The sequence below is a fragment of the Bos indicus genome, chromosome 29 (assembly GCF_029378745.1).
Source record: "Bos indicus isolate NIAB-ARS_2022 breed Sahiwal x Tharparkar chromosome 29, NIAB-ARS_B.indTharparkar_mat_pri_1.0, whole genome shotgun sequence".
Classification (NCBI taxonomy): Eukaryota; Metazoa; Chordata; class Mammalia; order Artiodactyla; family Bovidae; genus Bos; species Bos indicus.
Genome location: NC_091788.1, coordinates 48,947,207 through 48,969,105, shown reverse-complemented (window position 1 = coordinate 48,969,105; position 21,899 = coordinate 48,947,207). Strand labels below are relative to the sequence as shown.

Below are 21,899 nucleotides of genomic sequence, written 5' to 3'. Positions count from 1 at the left end.
GTGAGCTGGGGCAGAGGGTGCTGGCTGCCAGCCCCCCGTCACCTTCTCCCCACCACCGTGATCACCCCCAGAACTCCGCAGGGCTGCCGCGTGGCCGGTCACCAGCTCGGAGCCCTGGCAGCCCACGGGGAAGCTTCACAACTGAACAGCACACTTGTGCCCGCTTTTGCTGGGTGACCACAGCAGCCTCTCTCAGGCTCCAGGTTGTACAACCTCTGGGGCCTCCTAGGAGGTGGCCCCACCAGCGAGACCTGAAGCCAGGAGCTGCCTGGAGGTGACACCGGTGGGTCGGTGGCCTGAGCCCTCAGCCCCTGCGCACACACATGCCCTCCCCAGGGTGAAGGCCACCCCCTTACTCCCTTCCTTCCTCTTTGGTCACGACCTAGCTCTCAATGACGTGGCAATGGGCAGTCACTGCCCTGGCCAGCCACTGGGCAGCTTGGGGCACCACCAGCCTGGACACTGGGCACTGCCGAGTGTGCCCCGAGTGCCAGGGGCTGGCACTTGACTGTGCGAGGCCCTTGTCTCCCTTTCCCACCCTGAGTGCTCACCACACACACACACACACACACACACACACACACAAGCAAATCAGGGACGAAGCAGTTCCCCCAGGAGTGTCACCCCAGCCTTGGGGTGCCAGCGCCCCAAGTCTGGGCAGAAAGGCCTGTGGGACTACAGGCAGTGCACTCAGGGCAGCTGCAAGTCACCCTCAGGAACCAGAGTCCCAGGGCTCCAGGGAGGGGCTGGCACTTTCCCCTTCTGAGACGGCTCTTTTGAGAGAGTGTTGCTCGGTTCCCAGGTAAGCATGGGTGATGCAAGCGCAGCGGTTCTCCCAGGGCTCACTCCCCAGGCCTGGACCCACCGGGAGCCTGGCAGCCAGGCAGGGACGGGCGGAGCGATGTGTGTGGCAGCGGGCACGCCTGGTGTGCCCAGGTCTCCCAGCTGAGCAGGACGCAGGACACAGGCAGCAGAGAGCCCGGAGGGGCGCACGTCAGCGGCCAGAGGGCAAGGACCACAGTGTCCCACCTGCAGACACTGGTCAGCAGCCTGTGTCCAGCGAGCTTGGGCGCCATGAGACGCACGCTGGCCCAGGGAAGCCAAACACGCCCCCTCCCTGGTGGGGACGTCCCCCCAGCGGTCAGGCCCGGCGCTCAGCCAGGCACCTGAGGGGTCTGTGCCTCTCTGGAGGCCCCGAGAGGTGGCCACATCTGTATACAGGTTATCTCATCTGTATAGTAAGGCAGCCCCCTGACCCCACCTCCAGGATCGCTGGGTCCTGGGATGTCACCCCATGTCCCCAGAACGCCATCCCCTTCCCACCCAGCAGTCAGCCCGAGCCTGGCTCCTAACCATTGCTTCTCCAGGAGTCTCCGCAAGCTCCTGGCCCCTGCCCACTGTGGCCACCCTCTCCTGGGTGTGGCGGGCTGGAGGATGGCACCCCAGAAAAGATATGTGGACATCCCAACCTCACGGGCTGCGGAGGCGACCTCCTTAGGAAGTAGGGTTTCTGTAGACATGACCGAGTGAAGATGAGGCTGTCCTGGAGCAGGTGCCCTGGTCCAACGACCGTGTCCTTATAAGAGGAGAACAGGACACAGAGACCCAGGAGGAGGCCAGGTGACCACAGAGACAGAGGCTGGAGGGAGGCGGCCACAAGTCCAGGGACACCCGGGGCCCCCAGAGGCGGGGAGACGCAGGAAGACCCCTCCTTCAGAGCCTTGGGAAGGAGCCTGTCCCGCCAGGGCCTTGATTTGGGGCTTCTGCCTCTGGACCTGGGGGTCCGTTTTGGTTGCTGTAAACCACCAGCTTGCAGTCCTTGGTCAGGGCCGCCCCAGGCTCTCACACTAGGAGCTCAAAGCTGCCCTGAACCAAAGGTGAGTGTGGACGCTCCGAGGATGTGCCTGGGACACCCTGTGCCCCCAGGTCCCCTGCTGAGATGGCAGGAAGGGGACCTCTCCATGCAGCAGAGCGCACAGACCTCAGACGGAGCTGACCTGGCGCCTCTCCCCTGTCCCCACCTGGGACACATCCACACCGGCCCTGCCTCGTCTATTCCCACGAGAAGCGAGACTGAAGGCGAGCACACCACTCCAGCCCAAACCGAGCAGAGAAAGCCGGTGCTCCCTGGAGAACGGTCTGCTGTCGCTGGGGAGGGTCTCCAGGCAACAGGGATGCTGTGTTGGGGTCACCTCCCAGGCTCCGAGCAGGAGGCTCTCCGTCCCACCCCGCCCACTCCTAGGGAAGAGCCGGTGCTCAGAAGCCCCTGGAATCGGCCGTTGAAGCCCCCTCTGCCTCCCGAGCCAGACCCGAAAGAGCACATCACACTTTCCTACGACGTGGGCAGACGCCGGATGCAGCCAGGTGACGCGGGGACCATGAGTCATCACGGGTCTCAGTGGGAAAGCGCCTCTCTCTCCAGTTCACTTTCCAGCCTCCTGACGGTGTCAGGGGAGAGAAGTCTGGGTCTTTACGCAGCGACGTCTCCACGAATCTCTCTACTTAACAGAAGCAGGGCAGCCTCGGGCGCAAAGCTGCAGCAGACAAAACGGGGCAGCGTGACCCACGGTATAATTTGGTGTTTCGAGCTCACTGCGTTTTTAGATTACCTGCTATTCATTACAGGTGAGGGTGATTCTCCAGTTGCAGTGACAATCTAAGGTTTCTCATAGATGCACATGTACTTAAGTAAAAATAAATGAGTGGACTCAGCCATGTTCTAAAAACACTGCAAATAGATGGGGAGAAGGTGGAAACGGTAACACATTCTATTTTCTTGGGCTCCAAAATTACTGCGGATGGTGACTGCAGCCACAAAATTAAAAGACGCTTGCTCCTTGGAAAGAAAGCTATGACAAACCCAGACAGAGCATTAAAAATCAAAGACATCATTTTGCCAACAAAGGTCTGTATAGTCAAGGCTATGGTTCTTTTCCAGTAGTCATGTGAGAGCTGGACCATAAGGAAGGCTGGGCACCAAAGAATTGATGTTTTCAAATTGAGGTGCTGGAGGACTCTTGAGAGTCCCTAGAACAGCAAGGAGATGAAACCAGTCAACCCTAAAGGAAATCAACCCTGAATATTCATTGGAAGGACTGATGCTGAAGCTGAAGCTCCAATCCTTTGACCACCTGATGCAAAGAGCCGACTCATTGGAAAGGACACTGATGCTGGGAAAGACTGAGGGCAGGAGGAGAAGGGGGCGACAGAGGATGAGATGGGTGGATGGCATCACCGACTCAATGGACATGAGTTTGAGCAAACTCAGGAAGATGGTAAAAGACGGGTAATCCTGGTGTAATGCAGTCCATGGGGTTGCAAAGAGTCAGACACGACTTAGAGACTGAATGACAACAATGACCCAAGTCTCCAGAAAAGGGTTAAATTATTTCTCGTTTATACCTGAGGCTGCAAGGCATTGTGTGCAAAGCATTTTAGAAAGATTTTCCTTGAACGTGGGAAGGCTTTTAAAGGTCTGGCGCTGAGCAGGGGATGCTGCTCTGGCCGGGGAAAGGCCCCCATGGCCTGAAGGAGTGGGTTCCTGGGGGCACAGTTTCCACAGGGTTATTCCTGCCTGGCAGGCCAACTGGGGCCTGACCAGAGGCGGGATGCTCCGGACTGGACTGGGAAGTGATGAATGGCCACGTCGGGCAGAAGAGGCTCGCCAGAGATAAACAGCATGTTCTTTATGCTTTCGAGATTTAAAAATAAACTGGAAAACGACAGTTTAAAAATAATGAACAGGCGGGAGAACAGTCATTTGCCTGTGTGTCTTCCTCCCAGCATTTGTTAAACCGCAGTTTAAAAAACAATCTGCAGCTCTGCTGGACGGCAGGGACACGAGCTGGTGGGAACACGAGCTGTGGGGGCCGGAGGCGGCCCCACGTGGGAGAAGCCCCTCAAGGGCCCACTCGGCGCGGAAGAAGCCTCTTTTCCCTCTGCACTGGGAGCTCTCGGTAGGAAGCCCATAAGGTCAGACCTATTAGATGCACCCGGGGCCACTCCCTGAAACAGCGTCTGCTACTCCCAGCTAAGGGTCTGCTCCCCTCCTGGGCTCTGGGTGGAGGTCTCCATGGGCCTCCCTTTGCATCCTCCAGGAGCCCATCAGGTCTGGTAACAGGGAGGAGCAGAGGACCCCGGGGAAGACCCCCACCAGTATGGTAGGGAGCACGTGCTCCGCCCTCAGGACTCTGCACACGGCCGCGGGCACAGAAAGGTCTGCGAGCATCGGGACGAATGGCCTGGTGGCTCAGCGTCCGCTTGGCCACCCAGCCCGCCAGAAAGGCCACGTTTGGTTCTACACGGAGGGTGTCTGCTGGACTGGACAGCAGGCAGTGGGGAGGGGAAGCCCAGATGCTGAGGCTGGCAGGGGGTGCTGTCCGGCAGGCGGGAGGCCAGGGAGCAGTAGGACCTGGTGGCCGCAGCCATGCTGACCCCACAGACGCCCACGACTCCCTGCCCACAGGTGGAGCTCAGACGCGGATAAGCATGACTGGGTGTTTGTGTGAGAACCTCATATGGTGTGGGCTTCTGCCTCCATCCCAAGTCCAGGCACTGGAAATGCTGGCCAAGGGATCCCGGGCGGATATAAGACCATCAGGATACAAGGGAGCGAAGTCTGAAAACATTTCCAGACATTTATGGGTGGAAGAGGCTCTGATCACCACAAAATCTTACTCCCTACAAACATTTGGGCCTCGCAGGAAATAAAAATAGAAACACACCCCAAGAACCCACTGATGAGTCCTCCCCCTGTGCTGGGGGCCCAAGGTCATGGTCATGGCTGAACTGCATCGGCCAAAGCCCTGTGTTGGGGTCCTGACCCCCAGGACCTCAGAATGTGGCTGTACGTGGAGACGGGGTCTTCAAAAAGGTGGTTAAGGTAAAATGAGGTCACTAGGGTGGGCTCCTAATCCCACAGGACTGGGGTCCTTACAGGAAGAGGAGGTCAGGACACAGACACACTCAGAGAGATGACCCTGTGAGGACACGGGGAGGAGACAGCTGTCTGCACACCCAGGGGGAGGCCTCAGGAGGACCAGCCCTGCCCACACTGGGTCTGGGATTCCAGCCTCCAGGACTGGAGACGACGAGCATCTGTAGCGTCCGTTACAGCAGCCAGAGCTGACTAATATGCCCACACGAGCAGGCTTCCCCGAGACAGATGGATCAGCACCCAGCACCCGGGGAGCAGGGGCATCTCCCTGGCCACACCCGGGGAGTGCAGGAGAGGAGGTTTCTCTCCCAGGGTGGACGCCCAGCACAGGGGCCCGAGTCCTGCCGGGGACACTTCCCAGCTGGTGGCCGTGGCCCAGGGTGTCCCCAGCTCCCAGAGGCCTGGGGTACCAGCATCACCAATGGCCCTCTGCACCCAGGCCCCAGGAGACCAGACGACTGGGCAGCTGCCTTCCACCAGCAATCTGCTTCCATGGAACAGCCGTGTGGAAATACCGTGGTCTCGGTCTTGGCCGCCATCTGGGTCCCAGGTTTGGCGTGGGGCGGGGGTGTGTTTCAGCCTGGGCCCCTCCTTGCTCCACCCAGCTCCAGGCAGAACCTGCAGACCCTCAGCCAGCCACCCTCCCTGGACCATTGACGTCACAGGTTCAGTCTATGCTTTTCAGCTTAACCGAAGTATAATCAGCAAATAGAACAGCGAGACATTTAAAGACCTGTAGGTCATGCTGATCCGATACATGTCTCAGTGAGAGGGAATTCTTCCAGTCTAGTTAATTAGCACATCCGTCGGCTCACATTGGTATTTATTTTTTTCTTAATGAGAACAGTTACGTTCCAGTCTCCCAGTGAATTTCAATTCTACAACAGTGTATCAACTACAGTCATCACTTTACATGTAGTTCTTGCTTTTAATTAACAGAATGACTGGTCACTGAGCGACCCCTCGGGGGACCCTGGCTGACATCTGTGCGTGCACTTGGGAGCTGATTGTCAGCCTGCAGCCCACGCAGAGGTGGAAGAAAGACCTCCCTCCAGAGGGATTCAAGGCGACAGACAGTCCTGGCGGGTCTCCAAGGCCAGGAACGCCGGGGGATGCGCTAGGAAAGGGCATCTTGAACACAGACGGCACAGTGAGCCGAGGACCTCATCCACCAGGAGATGCATCCCCAACCTACCCACCCGGGCTGGGTCCCCACGCCCACCCCATGACTCTTCAGCACCACCCATGGCTGGGTGTCCTTCTCCAGGGGAAAGGCTGGCTCCCCTCTACGTGCGCTGGGGTGTCCATGGCAGCCACGTGGCCCCATCCAGTTGGGCTGCTTATGTGCTCCCCCTGGGACCCCGAGACCTCGCCCCAGGCCCATACCCCAGAGGAGCGCCTGCCTACGTGCCCCAGGAGACCCAGCGTAAGACGGGATCAGATGGAACTGACCCAAGGCCTCTCGACAGAACAGTGGGCCTATGAAAAGTGTTAGTCGCTCAGTCGTGTCCAACTCTTTAAGACCCCATGGACTGTGTAGCTCGCCAGGCTCCTCCGTTCACGGAATTGCCCAGGCAAGAATACTGGAGTGGGTTGCTATTCCCTTCTCCAGGGGATCCTCCTGACCCAGGGATGGAACCCAGGTCTCCTGCATCGCAGGCGGGTTCTTTATGGTCTGAGCCACCAGAGGCCCAAGAGCTCCCTCAATGATGGAAAATAAGGAAAGTCAACGGGGCACAGGCACTCAAGACCACCATGGCCGAAAGAAGCTACAAAGGCTGCGTTTTTGTGTTTCTGCACCTTCTCCATGACTCCGGGATTACGGGAAGTGAGAAGGGCGTGAAGTCAGCGTGACTGTTACGCGACAGTTGTCATGCAGCCACAGGCCCTGCGCTCGTCTCTGGACTCGCCCAAATACGGCAAAGGCACAGGGGCACACGGGGGGCGTCAGCTCCGCGCCCCCGTGGGGGGACCGCGGAGGCGGGGGTCAGTTCCCACGCTGGAACTCTGGGCTCCCGGCCTGAAGCAAGCGGAGCCAGAGGTCAGGACCTCGATGAGGCGGGATCGGTTTTATTCTCGTGTGGTTTCTGTGTGTAAACCTTTCCCAGCCATTAATCATTAATCAGAACTGCAATCAAGGATAAGGAACGATCCCTCCCGACTGGCAGAGCCTCGGCCGACGCGGGCCGGACGGCTGTGCCATTGAGGGGGGCCAGCTCTGTGCTTCAGACGCATCCTCCTCTCGTCTCCGGGGCCAGTGCTGCCGCGCCCTTTTCACAGATGGGAAAACTGAGGCCTGGAGCTTACAGGACCCGCCCAGGGCCCCCTGGCTAGTGACGTGTCCGAGCTGGGGGCGCTCTCGCCTGGTTCTTGGACCACTAAGCCCACGATGCAACCATTGCACAGCTCAGCATCCATGTGGTCGGACAGGAGGCTTCAGAACCCCCACGGCAAGTCAGGAGCCCCCTCTCCAGGGCGCTGCTCACAGTAGACTCAGGGCATCTGGGTTAATGAGCTCCCGTGACCCGCCTGCCACCGCCTAAAACAAAACACCCAAACCAAACAAACAGGAGCAGCAGCTCACTGACCCATCAGGAAACAAGGGACAGTTTCCCAGCAAGCGGGCGGAGGCGAGGGCCTGGCCCGGGGTTCTGGCCCGGAGACCGGCCCCAGCCCCAGGGGAGAAGGGATGGTCTGGACCAAGAGGTGGTGTGTCCACAGTGGAACGCGGCTCAGCCACGAGAGAAGACCAACGCCTGCCGTTTGAGGCAACACAGATGGGTCCCAGGGCATTACGCTTAAATGAAACAAGTCAGATGGAGAAGGATAAACCCTGCAGGGTCTGACTCGTATGTGGAATCTAAGCAACAAACAAAAAAGCCAGAACAAGTGAACAAGCCAAAAAGATACAGAGGGGCCGTGGTTGGGGGGCACGGGCGTGTGACACGGGTAAAGGGGTCATTGGTGCCGGATGGGGTGCAGACCACCCTGTGTGAGCACGCCGCGGAGGATACAGAGCTCGAAGTGCCACATACACGTCCTATACACACATGAAACCGACATCCTCTTGTAAATCAGCGTCACCTCGGTTTAAAAAATATTTATAAAATGTAATATAATATGTGCTAAGTCGCTTCAGTTGTGTCCGACTCTGTGTGACTCTATGGACTGCAGCCCGCTAGGGTGCTCTGTCCATGGGATTCTCCAGGCAAAATCCTGGAGTGGGTTGCCACGCTCTCCTCCAGGGGATCTTTCTGACCCAGAGATCAAACCCACGTCTCATGACTCCTGCACTGGCAGGGGGGTTCTTTACCATGAGCGCCGCTTGGGAAGCCACCCTTAATATAGTATATTTCGGGCAAAAGAGAAGCGCAGATAAGGGGCGAGGTGGACCCATGCAGGGCCCGCAGACAAGGTGGTGGGCCGGGGCTGCGCTGCCCAGACGCCTGGTGTGTTCCCCGCAGGCCTGCTGGGTGCTGCCAGGCCAGCGGGAAGGGCGCTCCAGGCAGGGGTTCAGCACCTGCTAAGGCACAGAGGTGCCGATTACATCAGAGTGAGCGCCCAGCAACCTGGGAGAGCAGGGCGGGGCTGGGGGGTGGGGGCTGCCCCAGGCTGAGAGGGCACCGGCCCAGCGCCAGGCGGCTGGAAGGTTCTCCTGCAGGACAGGCCTCCACTGCTGCTGGTGGGGGAGACGCCCAGCCCAGGGAAGGTCTGCGTGGGAAAAAAAGCGGGACTGCGTGGCCAAGGTCCCGGCGGCCGGCTGAGCACTGAAACTCCACTTCGGTGTGTGTGTGGGGGACGCCTTCCCCTCTCTCCAGGGGCCTCCAGAGCTCACTACTGACCACAAGAATGACCCACCCTGGCCACTGAAATGGACAAGCAACCGGGCCCCATTCCTGACTGTCCTCACCCTCCGGGCCACCCAGTGGGGTTGAATTCTGATGTTTCTGGGTCAACGTGTCGCCTCTGCTACTGCTGCTAAGGCGCTTCAGTCATGTCTGACTCTGTGCGACCCCACAGACAGCAGCCCAAGAGGCTCCCCCGTCCCTGGGATTCTCCAGGCAAGAACACTGGAATGGGTTGCCATTTCCTTCTCCAATGCATGAAAGTGAAAGTGAAATCGCTCAGTCGTGTCCGACTCTTAGAGACCCCAGGGACTGTAGCCCACCAGGCTCCTCCGTTCATGGTATTTTCCAGGCAAGAGTACTGGAGTGGGGTGCCATTGCCTTGGCAACCCCAAACTCTCCTAGCCTCTCAGGACCAAGGGCTGGGCCTCTTCCCATCCCCCTCTTTTTAAAAAGCTTGAGAGTATACTTATTAGAATAAATACATTGGTTAGACACCTAGATTAAAACGGTAAAAGGATTTTCATACGGTTTTTAGGCACGATACACACTGTTTACGACAGCATCAGTACTTGGATTTGGGATCTGGGGAAAGATAAAACTCACTCAACCTTCGGGTCCTGCCTGTGGGTCCTGCCCCCCAGGGGACCCGTCCCTAGGGCCGGGAGCTGAGTTCCAGAGGCAGCGTGGAGAACTCAGAGCAGGGTCCCAAGCGGAAGCAGTGTGGGTGGGCTGGAGTGGGTCAGGGCTCTTCAAAGTGGGCTGCCGGCTTCGCTCCAGAAGCGGGTGGAGGATGCAGGAGGGGCACCAGGCCCCCCAAAGGGCTCACTCGGGGCGGCCCTCGTGGGCGACTAGCAAAGCCCCCTCCTGTCCTGCCCCAGGACTGCAGAGACTGCGGGCAGCAGCAGGGATCCGCTTCAGTGACACCAAGTCCTCGGTGAACCCGAGGGGCTCGGGGAGAGATTTCCAACCCCAAGTCTTATGGCATTCACACTTTTGAAAATGAGTGAACACTTTCTTCCATGTAAAACCTGCTGGAACCTTCAGCTATAAAGCAGTGGGAAGGGCAGGTGCTGGGGACCCAAGCCCTCTAGAGATGGGCCTCTGGATGCCCCCTCTCTCAAGCTCCTGCCCTGGGACTCCCCGTCTAGGCGGGCAGGAATGTGGGACACAGGATGGCAAAGATCTGGGGGTCTTAAGGGAGACCTACGGATAGGGCTTCCCCGGTGGCTCAGACAGTAGAGAATCTGCCTGCAATCCAGGAGACCTGGGTTTGGTCCCTGGGTGAGGAAGATCCCCTGGAGAAGCAAATGGCCACCCACTCCAGTATTCTTGCCTGGAAAATCCCACAGACAGAGGAGCCTGGGAGGCTACAGTCCATGGGGATCAAACACGACTGAGTGACTGACACTTTCACAGATGGGGAAACTGAGGCCTGGTGAGGACATGTGGTGATCTCTGCATTTTCAGGGCAATGGTTTCCTTGTCTCTTTAGTGGGAGTTGCATGGACCCTGTGAGCCCTAGGCCCTCAAGCCCAGCTTGGCTTGGGGAGGGGAGACGGAGGCCTCAGGTGAGTGTCTGCACTCACTCAGGACATCGGGACAAAGGCTGCTTCTGTGGGTCAGTTTGCACTCAGGAGATGCTAAATGCTAAAGGCCATCTAGGTGCAGGGAGCTGGAGCTCTCTATCTGCAGGCGGAGTCCTCTCCCCACCTGCGCTCACCTTTGGGCTTTAAAATGAAGCCTCAGCCCCCCTGCCCTCCCCAGACCCCCAGGCCCTTCCATGTGCCTGGCCAACATCACCAACACGTGGCCGATGGTCACCCACTTCCTGACTTCTCTTGGGACTGCGGAGGGCCCGGGTTTCACAAGGGGAAACGGAGCTTTGGAAAGTAAAGAAACTGCTGGCCCCAAGGCCTGGGCTAGGAATCCCCGAGCCTCTTCCTTGGCTCAGCCCCCAAATCCACCATGATGCCTGGCGCTATCTACCCCAGGCCCACCTCCAACCCCAGGCCTGCACCAGGGCCCTGGGGGCCGGCCAGCTCAGCCCAGGCCAGCTGGCAGACGGGCTAACAGGGATCCAGACTCCCCGCAGGGACAGGGTTATGCAGGAGGGCCTGTCCTGTCCCTCTGGGTGGCTGAGCACTGATCCAGAGAGGGCCTCGGCCGGGGCACCGAGGATGTGGACATAGAGGCGTCCCGAGCAGGCAGGGGCTCGTCCGTGGCCACGTCTGGCCACACTCTCAGAGCCCTGCCCCAGATGCCACACTGGCCTTTAGGTCCCCCCTGGGAGGCGGGTCGGGGTGGGGGAAGGGGGACTCCTCCCATTCCCTGTCCTCGGGGTTGGAGTGACGAGCCCCACAAGCTCAAGGTCCACAGGAGGATGTGCAAGGGCCCCGGACCTCTGGGTGTCCCCCCGAGGGTGAGTGAGGACTGGCTGTGACACCCGCCCCACACCCAGTCCAGCAGCAAAGCCATAAAAACACATTGAGCAAACGTGTCAATAAATAACAGCGGAGGCCTGTCCCTGGGCTCTCTGACCTGGAAGGTTCCGTGCTCAAGTCTGCAGACCTCAGGGGCCGGTCCCTCCCCAGCTCCGCCCCGCCCCACACGGTGACCCCTGAGTGGGGTGGGTGAGCGTCACCCTCCCCGACAGGCCAGGCAGGCCAGGCAGGTCTTGTTCTCCCGCTCACCCTCCGGCCACTCCCTGGCCTCCTGGGGACGCGGCTCTCCCAGCAAGGGCAGGCTGGAGAGAGCCCCCGAGGAGCTGCCCCTGCAGCCAGCACAGCCCCAGTGACAAACCCCTGGGAGACCCCGGCCCATTAACGGGCTCTGCCGTAGGGCTCTCGCACAGGCGGGCACAGACTGCCCCACCGCCCCACCCTCCCCACGCCCTGCACAGGCCTGGCCCTTTAAGCCACTTCCCCTGTGCCGTATTCACCCCAATAGGCGGGCACATCAATACCGCCACCTGAACCCTCCCACAGCAAACGCACTTTTACTCAAGTGGAAGCTGCTGAAAATGGGCCCGCGCTGGCTGTGATCCAGCCAGCAAGGGAAGGGACAAAGGCACTGCCCCAGCCCACTGTCTGTCAAGGACCGAAAGGCTCCCTCCCTCCTGGCTCGGAAGCAGGCCCTTGGCTTGGTTCATCTCTTCTGGGCCATCGCCCCTTCCGCCTTCCTGGGGACTTGTCTAATCCTGGTCCCCAATCCCACCCTGGCCTTGAAGAAAGGAAAGTGACCCCCAGCTGGTCACAACGGTCAGGCTGGCCAGCGGCCTGTGGGAGGGGGTGCCCCATAACCCCCGCTTCATGTGCTCGTTAACCTGTAAAGCAGTCCTTCACTGGGTTATGAGTGGCACTGCCCAGCTGTGGCGCCTGGACACCCTTGCAGCTCCCCCTTCTCCAGTTCAGCCAGGGTCAGAGAGGGCCTGGGCAGCCTAGGCCCCCTTCCATTCACCCAGTAAATATCAGGCATTCCCCCAGGTCAGCTACTCTGCACACAATACTTCCAATCCAGGAATGGCAGGACCCCTGGGAAGGGGGCAGGCTGGGTCCGTCCTTCCGAGGGCACAGGCCACTCAGGTGTCCCACCTGCCAATGCTGGTGAGGCCCACAGACCAGGAGGGAAAGGCAGGATGGGGTGTCCCTGGGCAAAGACGATTCTACTGCTTCATTTGAGCACCTACTGTGTGCCAGGCTGGTGGTCAGAGACCCGGGGATACCAGCACCTACTGTGTGCCAGGCCGGGGGGCAGAGCCCCAGGGGATACCAGCACCTACTGTGTGCCAGGCTGGGGGTCAGAGCCCCAGGGTACATCAGCACCTACTGTGTGCCAGACTGAGGGTCAGAGCCCCAGGGGATACCAGCACCTACTGTGTGCCAGGCCGGGGGGCAGAGCCCCAGGGAACACCAGCACCTACTGTGTGCCAGACTGAGGGTCAGAGCTCCAGGGGACACCAGCACCTACTGTGTGCCAGGCCGGGGGGCAGAGCCCCAGGGAACACCAGCACCTACTGTGTGCCAGACTGTGGGTCAGAGCCCCAGGGGATAGCAGCACCTACTGTGTGCCAGACTGTGGGTCAGAGCCCCAGGGGATAGCAGCACCTACTGTGTGCCAGGCCGGGGGGCAGAGCCCCAGGGTACATCAGCACCTACTGTGTGCCAGACTGAGGGTCAGAGCCCCAGGGGATACCAGCACCTACTGTGTGCCAGGCTGGGGGTCAGAGCCCCAGGGTACATCAGGCAACGAGTGAAGGATAACCCAAATGCCAACACGTTGCCTGCCGTGGGCCCAGCTGCTCTCTCTGTATCCATCCACTCAACTGAACGAGTGCAGGATGATGGTTTCAGAGACGACGGATCACGGTGCTGAGAAAACGAAGCCTCGCACCTTGGAAGGGAGGAGCAGAGGCCAGTCTGGAGACAGGAGTGGGTGGAGGGTGGACTTGAGAGGTGAGCACAGTGCTGGCTCTGAGGCTTTTGCCAAGGGCCCAGTGGGTCCCTTGGGGCTGGCCAACCAGGCTCGCTCGTGTCCTGCGCCGTGGGAACAGTCTCTCACTGGCTTCATGACCCAGATAACCTTGGCAATTCTCTGACGGCCCTGCGGCTTCCCGGGGCCCGGCCGGGTGGTTCCAGGGCCCCTCCCAAAGGTCCTCGAGCCTCCCTCTCTGAATCCCAAGGGCCTGTGATGCGGGCGCAGGGATTCCCTCCTCGGGGACTCCCAGGGGCACTTCCAGGTGGCTCCATGTCTTGGGTGTGCAGCGCTTCTTACCTTGACGGCCGATTCCCCAGCTACCTCACTGGACAAAGAACTCGAAGCCAGAGTCCTTTTGTCCCAGACCCAAGTCGCATCTAAGCCCTGGCCTTCGACGGGGCCTGACTTCAATCCTGACCACAGAGCGGGTGCCCACTCCCCTTAGTGGGATACCAGGATATGACAACTCTACACCCACGGGCACACAGGAGTCCTGGCTTGGAGCAGCTGCAATGCTGGAGGACACACAATCCAAAGTCCAAGTCCTTTGTCCTCAACACCACCATTCCCTGGACGAGTTCTATCTGCTCACACAGCTCCCCAGCCACTGAAGGTGACGAGCCACCAAGGCCAGCTGCAGACCTGCACAGAGCTCATCCCCGGGGCTTTTCCCTCGACCCGAGGGCTCACAGGGCCAGTCCAGCCCCGACAGCAGCCCTCTGTTCCTCTGTGACGGCCTCGAACAGCACGCCCGGCCCTTGGAGGGGCCACTCAACCCTGCTCCCACTCCCTGACTGTGCCGCCCTGGCTCCCCACCACTCCTGAGAGCAGCCAGGCGGTTCTACCCGACCTGTGGACCCCTCCCTTCAAATCCAGAAGATGGGGATCCTTTTGACGCACGCCATGCGCCCCTGAACAGCCCCCAGCCCCAGGGTTCAGGCCTCACCGGGGTAACTCTTCCTAGCTACGGCTGCACACCTGTCCCTTGAGTGAACGGGAAGCGGGGCGGGCACGCTTCCATCACCTTGGGGGCGCTCTCGTCCACCTGTGCATTGTGTGGGTGTGCGTGTGTGCACCACCACACACGCGCACACTCTGGCTTAACCACGGCATCAGCGGGAAGCGCAAGTCCCCCAAACACCTGCTGAAAACACCCAACAACCTTCAAAGCACTGGCCTGTCACCCAGGTTTTCTCCCTCCTCCAAGTGCAGCGTGTCACCTGACTGCACAGTTCAGGAAGCTTCCAGGAAGACAGATTTCAGGAGAGAAACTGACCCCCGGACCTTCTGAGCACCGTAATGACCATCCTAGGGAGGAAGGACTGCGGCCGGCATTCTGGAAAGAGCCGGAACCGACCTTTGGAGACTCAGCTGATCCCTTAGCCCGACTCAGGCCAGCCTGACCCCCAGGTCCAGGAACGAGGGGCTTTTCTCCGGTGTCCAGGATACACCGCCCACATGGGTCCACGTCGGCACTGCGGCCTCCCCAGGAAGGGCCCAGGACTCCCGGCAGCTGGCAGGCCTCCGCCTGGCCCATCTGCTTTGTCACCATCTCTAAACACAGCTGGCAAGACAGACCACACAGACGCACCGAGTGCCTGCCCTCCTGGCAGCCGGGCCCTGCCCTGCACGGGTGCAGGCAGACAATGGGACCACAGACCTGGAGCCCGAGGGGAGCTGTCCAGACGCACCCGCCAACTGCAGGTGGCCCACAAAGCCCGTCAAGTTCAAGGAGTGGCGTGGCCTCACACAGCCAGGGAAATGGGTAAAAGCCACGGGCCAACCACTCTGCCTGCCATTGTTGAGGGCAGGGCTCTGCTGTCTGGGACCCAGCCCACCCGGCCCACACAGGTCCCCACCCTGGCTGTGACCAGACTGCGGCTGGACCCGGCCTGGGAGCGTCCATGGGGCAGGGGGAATCACAGAGGTCAGCCTGTAAAAGGCACCTTGAAGGGGCTCCGGCAGATTATCTCTGGTGCAGACCGAGTAGCGAGTTGCAAAAACCTCCAAATGGTGAGACAGAGGAAACCCAACCAGCTGCTTGGCCGGGGCCTGGCCCATGATGACTGGGAGCAGAGAAGCCCACCTCCCCATGGCAGGGCCTGTCCACACCCCCCGGGGGCCACTCAGAACCCCGATTCCAGGGTCTTCCACAGCAGACTGCCGAGCTGGGCGGGGGTGGGGGGTGGGTGGAGGGTTGGTCCAGGCTATCCCTGGGGGTCCCAGGGGGCAGTGGCTGCCCCCCAGGGCTGCTGGCACCCCGACCTCACATCCCACCCTTCCCCGACACCCAGGCATCCTCAGGTGCACAGGACCCTCATGCAGACTCATGTCCCGGGAACAATGTTGGAGGCTCCGAGTCTTCAGGGGCTCAGTGGTCTAGAGAAGGAGGGGGGTGGGGACAGCAAAGGTCCCCCCCCACTCCCGAGCTCAGGCAGCCTCACTGGGAACACAGACCAAGCCCAGAGCTGGAAGGCCAGACCCCAATCCAGACCCCAAGCAAAGGCAGCACGCGCCCTCCCCGCAGTCCCTGCCCCTTCAAGACTCCCTGGGTCTGGGCTGAGGGGGGATACAGAAGCGGCTCCTCCAGGCTGCCTCTTTCATGCCCCCCAAACTGGGAGCCCGGTTACCCGACGCACCTCACGTTCAGCACCACCCGCCCCCCAAAGCCGCCGGCGTCTGCGATCGTCCCCGCGTCACCCCGGGCTCCCCAGGGCCGGTCACTGTCGGGGGCTGCGGGGCTGCGCCCCTGTCCCCCGGGTCCGCAGACTTTGGCACGGGGTTCCCCCGACCCCGCAGCCCGCCCCCGCTCCAACGGGCGGCCGGCTGGACGCTCCCGACCCTCCGGGCCGCAGCCCCTCCGGCCCCCTTCCCGCCCGCTCCCCGGCGCCTCCGCAGCCCTGCCGCCCCCTCCCCGCCCGCGGCGCTCCTACCGTGAGAAGCGGGGCGCGCTGGGCCGGGCCGGGCCGGGCCGGGCCGGGCGCGCGGGGGCTCAGCTGGCGACGCGGCCCGGCTGCAGGAAATGCCAAAAGACTGATCCAACCGCGGGAGCGGAGGGAGGGAGCGCGGGGCGGAGGAGAGGAGGCAGGGCGGAGGGACGGAGGGCGCGGCGGCCGCAAAACCCGGGCGGGATCGCAGTGCGGAGCCGGCGCGCCTCGGACCCCCGCCCCTGCCGGGCTGCGCCCCGCTCACCCGTCCCGCTGCGGGGCTCCTCCCCTACCCCCAGCCCGCCCCGCGACGGGGGTGCGGACCCTCCTCCGGAAAAGGGGTGCTGGCGGTGACTGGGGTCAGCCTCCAGGGTGAGGGGTGTGGGAGGGCCCGTCGTGGTCACAGATGCTTGCAGGCCTCCAGCACCCCGCTCCCAGCCAGGGTGTGGGGAGACCCCTCTCCTTCTGAGCCCAAGACTCTTACCAATTCTCCCCCAGGTGGAAGGCACCAGAGCTTAAGAGGAAGCCCAGAACTCCGAGGCCATTGTCCCTGTCCCCCGTGTGTGGTTAGATGGACACTGCTTCACACTGGCGTTTCTAACAGCACCTCTTTCTCAGGATGTATATACATACACATACATATATATATTTATTTTCTTTTTTATTTTTTGCCAGGAGCCTGCCTTCCTGTGAATTTCCTCCTGTGTCCTCCTCACCCCTTCTGCCCTCAGAGACCGTTTTAGACCCTGAAACCTTCTTGTACACATAAGAGGCTCTAATTCTGCTAAACAACCCCAGGGGGAGTGGAGGAGGTCAGGGGTCTCCCCCAGCCCTTCCCGGGTGCCCCAGGACCTGCTGGGGTCTTCCTCTCACCCTGTCCCCCAGGGGCAGACCAGCTGGAGCCAGGCCCACCCACTTCCAGGCCTGGCAGACCAGATAGGGTTTCCAAAGTCTCAGTTGCTCCCTTCTAAGGGGCACGACTGACTTTCAGCTGAGCCCTGGCACCCCATGTTGCTGGAGCGTTTCCTGAGCCTGGTGGTCAGAAGGAAGCAGCTTGACTGCCAGGCGGAGCTGGGGGGCTGCCCAGAGAGGCCCCTTCCAGCCCCTTGAGTTGGAACAGGCTCGCAGGGGAGCGGCTGCAGGACTTCCTACCAGAGCTCTGCCCCAACCAGCCAGGTGGGTGGCCTCAGACCATGGCCATTTTCATGGCCACCCCGTTGGGCCAGGTGTGGTTCCCCCAGGGCATCAAAGCACGGTGGGTGAAGGGGTGCGGTGTGCGGGGTGGGTCTGGCCTCACCCCCCGGGACTCGTCCCACCTCACCGTCACCTTGCGAGGCCTCTGGATGCAGAGCTACTCAGACAAGATGCTCAGGGCCATGATGGGACCTCTCCGCTTCGTCGGGGTGGGATCTGCTCCGCACACACGGGCTGAGGAGACCAGCCTGGAGGCTCTTCACAGCTTCTGCCTGGGGCTGGGTGCGGCTGCCGGCAGCCTGGCCAATGGCTGGTTGTCAGGGCCAACCCACAGGGAATGGAGGAAGAAAACAAAGCCGCCGTCCCCTGGGGTGGAGGTCTCAGGGGCCTGAAGTAGGGAGAGTCTCCAGTCACTGTGATGCTGGCTGCTTGAAGCCAGCTCACGTTTATGAAACGACACCGCTGAGGTCAAAGGGGCACCTGGCCGAGTGTGGGGCAGAGAAGCCTGGGGGCTGGCCGCAGGGGCCGTGGGGCCGCACTGGGCGGGCTTCACGTCCAGGAGCTGCCGTGCAGCTCTGCGCCTCGGTCTCCTCACCTGTCTCAGGGGCCAGGACTCCGTGAGTCCCCGGGGAAGCAACAGACCCCTCAAGTGAACCCAGAGGAAGGGGCTGACAGGTCTCTGAAGAGCAGCCCTGGTTCTGAGTTTAGGACATCTCCCATGATCTGCCTGGGAGAGGTAAGATTTCTTTAAAGGCCCCCTGCAGGTACGGAGAAGGCAATGGCACCCCACTCCAGTACTCTTGCCTGGAAAATCCAATCAACGGAGGAGCCTGGTAGGCTGCAGTCCATGGGTTCGCTGACTGTCAGACACGACTGAGAGACTTCACTTTCACTTTTCACTTTCATGTATTGGAGAAGGAAATGGCAACCCACTCCAGTAATCTTGCCTGGAAAATCCCATGGACGGAGAAGCCTGGAAGGCTGCAGTCCATGGGTTCACTGACGGTCAGACACGACTGAGAGACTTCACTTTCACTTTTCACTTTTCACTTTCATGCATTGGAGAAGGAAATGGAAACCCACTCCAGTGTTCTTGCCTGGAGAATCCCAGGGATGGTGGTGCCTGGTAGGCTGCCACCTATGGGGTCGCACAGAGTCGGACACAACTGAAGCGACTTAGCAGCAGCAGGTACGGAGGACTTAACTCTTTCTCAGGTGAACACAGTTTAAAGTTAAGACAGTTTCCACAGTTTCCACCAGTCTTCAGCTGGGCGCATTTTGCCTTCCTCCTCGAGGTGACCTTGGGTAGTGTCCGGAGACACCCTTGCTTGTCACAGCTGAGGGTGCTCCTGGACTCCAGTTGGGGGAGGCCAGAGTGGCCAGCAAACACCCATCACACCCAGGAGAGAGACCCACGGTGGGAACAGTCTGGCCCCAAATGTCAGCCGTTCCAAGGCCGAGACACCCTGCTCTCGAGTGGGGTGTGCTTGTCACCCTTGGGGTCGCTTCTTAGTTCTGGGTGGTCCACCCATGGGGGTTGCAGGAGCCCCCACGGGTCTTGCAGGTAGATCGCCACCCTGTCCCCAGTGCCATGCCAAGGGGCTCTAAATGATGACTCCAATCCTCCCCCCAGTTCTAGAAGGCAGGTCCTAACAGGCTCCAGGTTACAGGCGGGGAGACAGAGGCACCGAGCCAGCAAAAGGTCTCCAGGCTCTTGCTCCCCAACAGCCTGGTCCAGAGCTGTCCCTGAGCCTCTGAGCTCTGCCCCTCCACCCTGCTGATGAAGAAGACCACAGGCTCAGAGGGAAACCCTTGGGGGCCCCTGTCCCCTTGCTGCATTGGCTGCCTCACCGGGCAGGGCAGAGCAGCCAGAACGCTTAGGAACAGGGGTGTCTGACAGGGTGCCTCCCAGGTGGGCTGCGGCGGGAGCTGGCTGGGCTGGCCCCCCGGAAGGGGCCTGAGCCAGGTGGGTGCTGGGTACTTTCATGCCTGCGGAGCGGCAGAGGCAGCAGTGACTATTTCCCCATTTCTCAGGTAAGGAAAATAAGGCCCAGGTATAAGGGGTGCAGCTGGGTCCCCGCCTCCTCACTGGGCCCAGGGCAGCAGCGGAGTGGCCCAGGGATCGGCCAGGACAGGCCAACCTGGGCCGGCTGTCTTCTGCTGGCCGCAGAGCAGATCCATCCCTAGCATGCGGCCTGTGGACTTTGCTGGACACTCAGGGGCAGCTCAGAGCCTCTTTGCTAGGAGACCCTCAGCTCCTGAGCCTTAGTTTCCTCGCTTATGCAGCGGGGCTGAGGTGACGCCCCTGCGAGGGGTACATGAGGTCCCAGTGTGGTCTCCACAGCCCAGCAGTCCATCGTAAGAACACCTGCGGCATTGATCGCCAGCTTGCCAGGTGCCAGGCGCTGTGTCCTCACTTTCTGGGCATGCTAGGTTGCAACCTCTCCTCTGCCCGGAGACAAGGGTTACCATCCCCACCCTGTCAAGGTGAAGTGACCAGCTCCAAGCCAGGCAGCTTGGGAGTGGCCTGAAAGGGAAAGTCGCTCATGGACTGAAAGTTAGTCGCTCATGGACTGTAGCCCGCCAGGCTCCTCTGCCCATGGGATTCTCCAGACAAGAATACTGGGAGTGTGTAGCTGTTCCCTTCTCCAGGGGATCTTCCCAACCCAGGGATCAAACCTGGGTCTTCTGCATTGCAGGCGGAGTCTTTACCAGCTGAGCCACCAGGGAAGCCCGGGGAGAGGCTTAGGCAGGACTGAACGCCTGGAGGTCTAGCTGAGGTGTGGGAGGCCAGCTGTCCGTGCCCCTCCTTGGGGCTGGGCGTGCCGAGAGGGGTCATCCTCCAGCCCCGTCCCTGTGGCCTCAGCTCCCACAGGGAGGCACTGCACCCCTGTGCCTGTCCCTCCTGCTCCGTCCCAGGAGACACTGTCTTCCTGAGAGGGTGTCTTCATGGGCTGAGTCACTGAGCCAGGTGTGGGGGCTGGGAGGGGCTGCTCTCTGCTCTTTCTCAGGGAAACCTGTGAAATTCAGCTGGAGAAGCTCCCTTGGGCATTCTGAGTCATGTGGGCACCAGGCCCGGGCTTCCTGAGCCGTCCTGGCCTGGATGGCTCCCTCTCGGTCTCTCTGTTTCCCTCTCTGTGCCTCTGTCTCTCTCTCTCACATACGCACACCTGTCCTTCAGGAGGACACATTCAAACCCCAGCACTTGTTCTACCTGGAGGGACAGGAAGGTGTTATTTACCAAGACGCTCAGGGACTCCACAGGAACCACTGACGTGGGCTCCAGAGGCTGTGTGTGGGATACGCGATGCTGGATGCCGCATGGACATGGCCATGTGCCCGCGCTCAGACCTCCCTGTGGTCACAGGGGTGAAATCTGGGCCGGCAGACTCTGCCTCTGGCCCTCCTGTGTGGATGGAGGTGGGCACTGCTGTGAGGGGGGCGGGCACACGCCTGGGGAATGCCTGAGGTCCCCGAGCTGGACAGAGCCCACCGCATGCTTGCTGGCGTGGACAGAGAATGTCACCTGCCGTATCGGCAGACAAAGGATGTTGCAGCCACCAGGCCGCCCGCCACTGCAGCTGTCCTGACTGTCACCCCACGGGGACTCAGGATGGAGAAAAGCAGGATGCTGGCCCCAGACAGCCGAGGTTTAATCAAAGGAATGGCTCCAGTGAGCCCAGACACTTGCACATTCCCACACACAGAAAACTGCTAAGTTCCTTAACTTGAGATGTCTAATTTTTTTTTAAATTAACAGCAATATTTTGATGTTCTGATTACCTGGTTTTTGTCACAAAACTCCTATATATCCTGGCTGCTCCCTTAACTCTTCGGAGCAGTTTCTCTGAGCAGTCTGAGAGGTTGTCCCCCAGGCTTAAGTCCTTAGCACGTCTGCATGTTCCAGTCTCCAATTCTCCTCTCCTTTATCCTATAAGCTTCCCTGGTCGCTCAGACGGTAAAGGATCCGCCTGCAGTGTGGGAGAGCCTGGTAAAGGATCCGCCTGCAATGTGGGAGAGCCAGGTTCAACCCCTGGGTCTGGTAGATCCCCTTGAGAAGGAAACGGCGACCCACTCCAGTATTCTTGCCTGAAGAATCCCATGAACAGAGGAACCTGGTGGATGACAGGCCGTGTGACACAAAGAGTCAGACAGGACTGAGCAACTAACACACCGCCTACTTTCGGGCTTCTGTGGTGACTCAGATGGTAAAGAATCTGCCTGCAATGCAGGAGACCTGGGTTCGATCCCTGGGTCTGGAAACCTCCCTTGGAGAAGGAAATGGCTACCCATTTCTCCAAGCATTTGTGCCTGGAGCATCCAAGGACAGAGGGGTCCATGGGGTTGCAGAGAGTAGGACATGACTGAGTGACTAACGCTTTTACCTATAAGGATACAGTCATTGGATTTAGGGTCTTCCAGGATAATCCAGGATTTCTTAGAGAAGTAACTTAATTACATCTGTCAAGGCCCAGTGCCAAATGAAACACAGTTCTTGGACCTCCCTGGTGCTCCAGTGGT

General features: G+C 60.3%; 1 protein-coding gene across 2 annotated transcripts in view; it reads right to left on the bottom strand.

Moving 5' to 3' along the window:
- The window catches only part of OSBPL5 (oxysterol binding protein like 5), a 67,261-nt gene extending 50,957 nt beyond the window's left edge, over positions 1 to 16,304 (bottom strand). For both annotated transcript variants that reach the window (XM_070783103.1, XM_070783104.1), the window contains exon 1: positions 16,191 to 16,304. The gene's annotated coding sequence lies outside the window, so the exon portion shown is untranslated. The remainder of the gene's footprint in view (positions 1 to 16,190) is intronic.
- Positions 16,305 to 21,899: the final 5,595 nt, after the last annotated feature.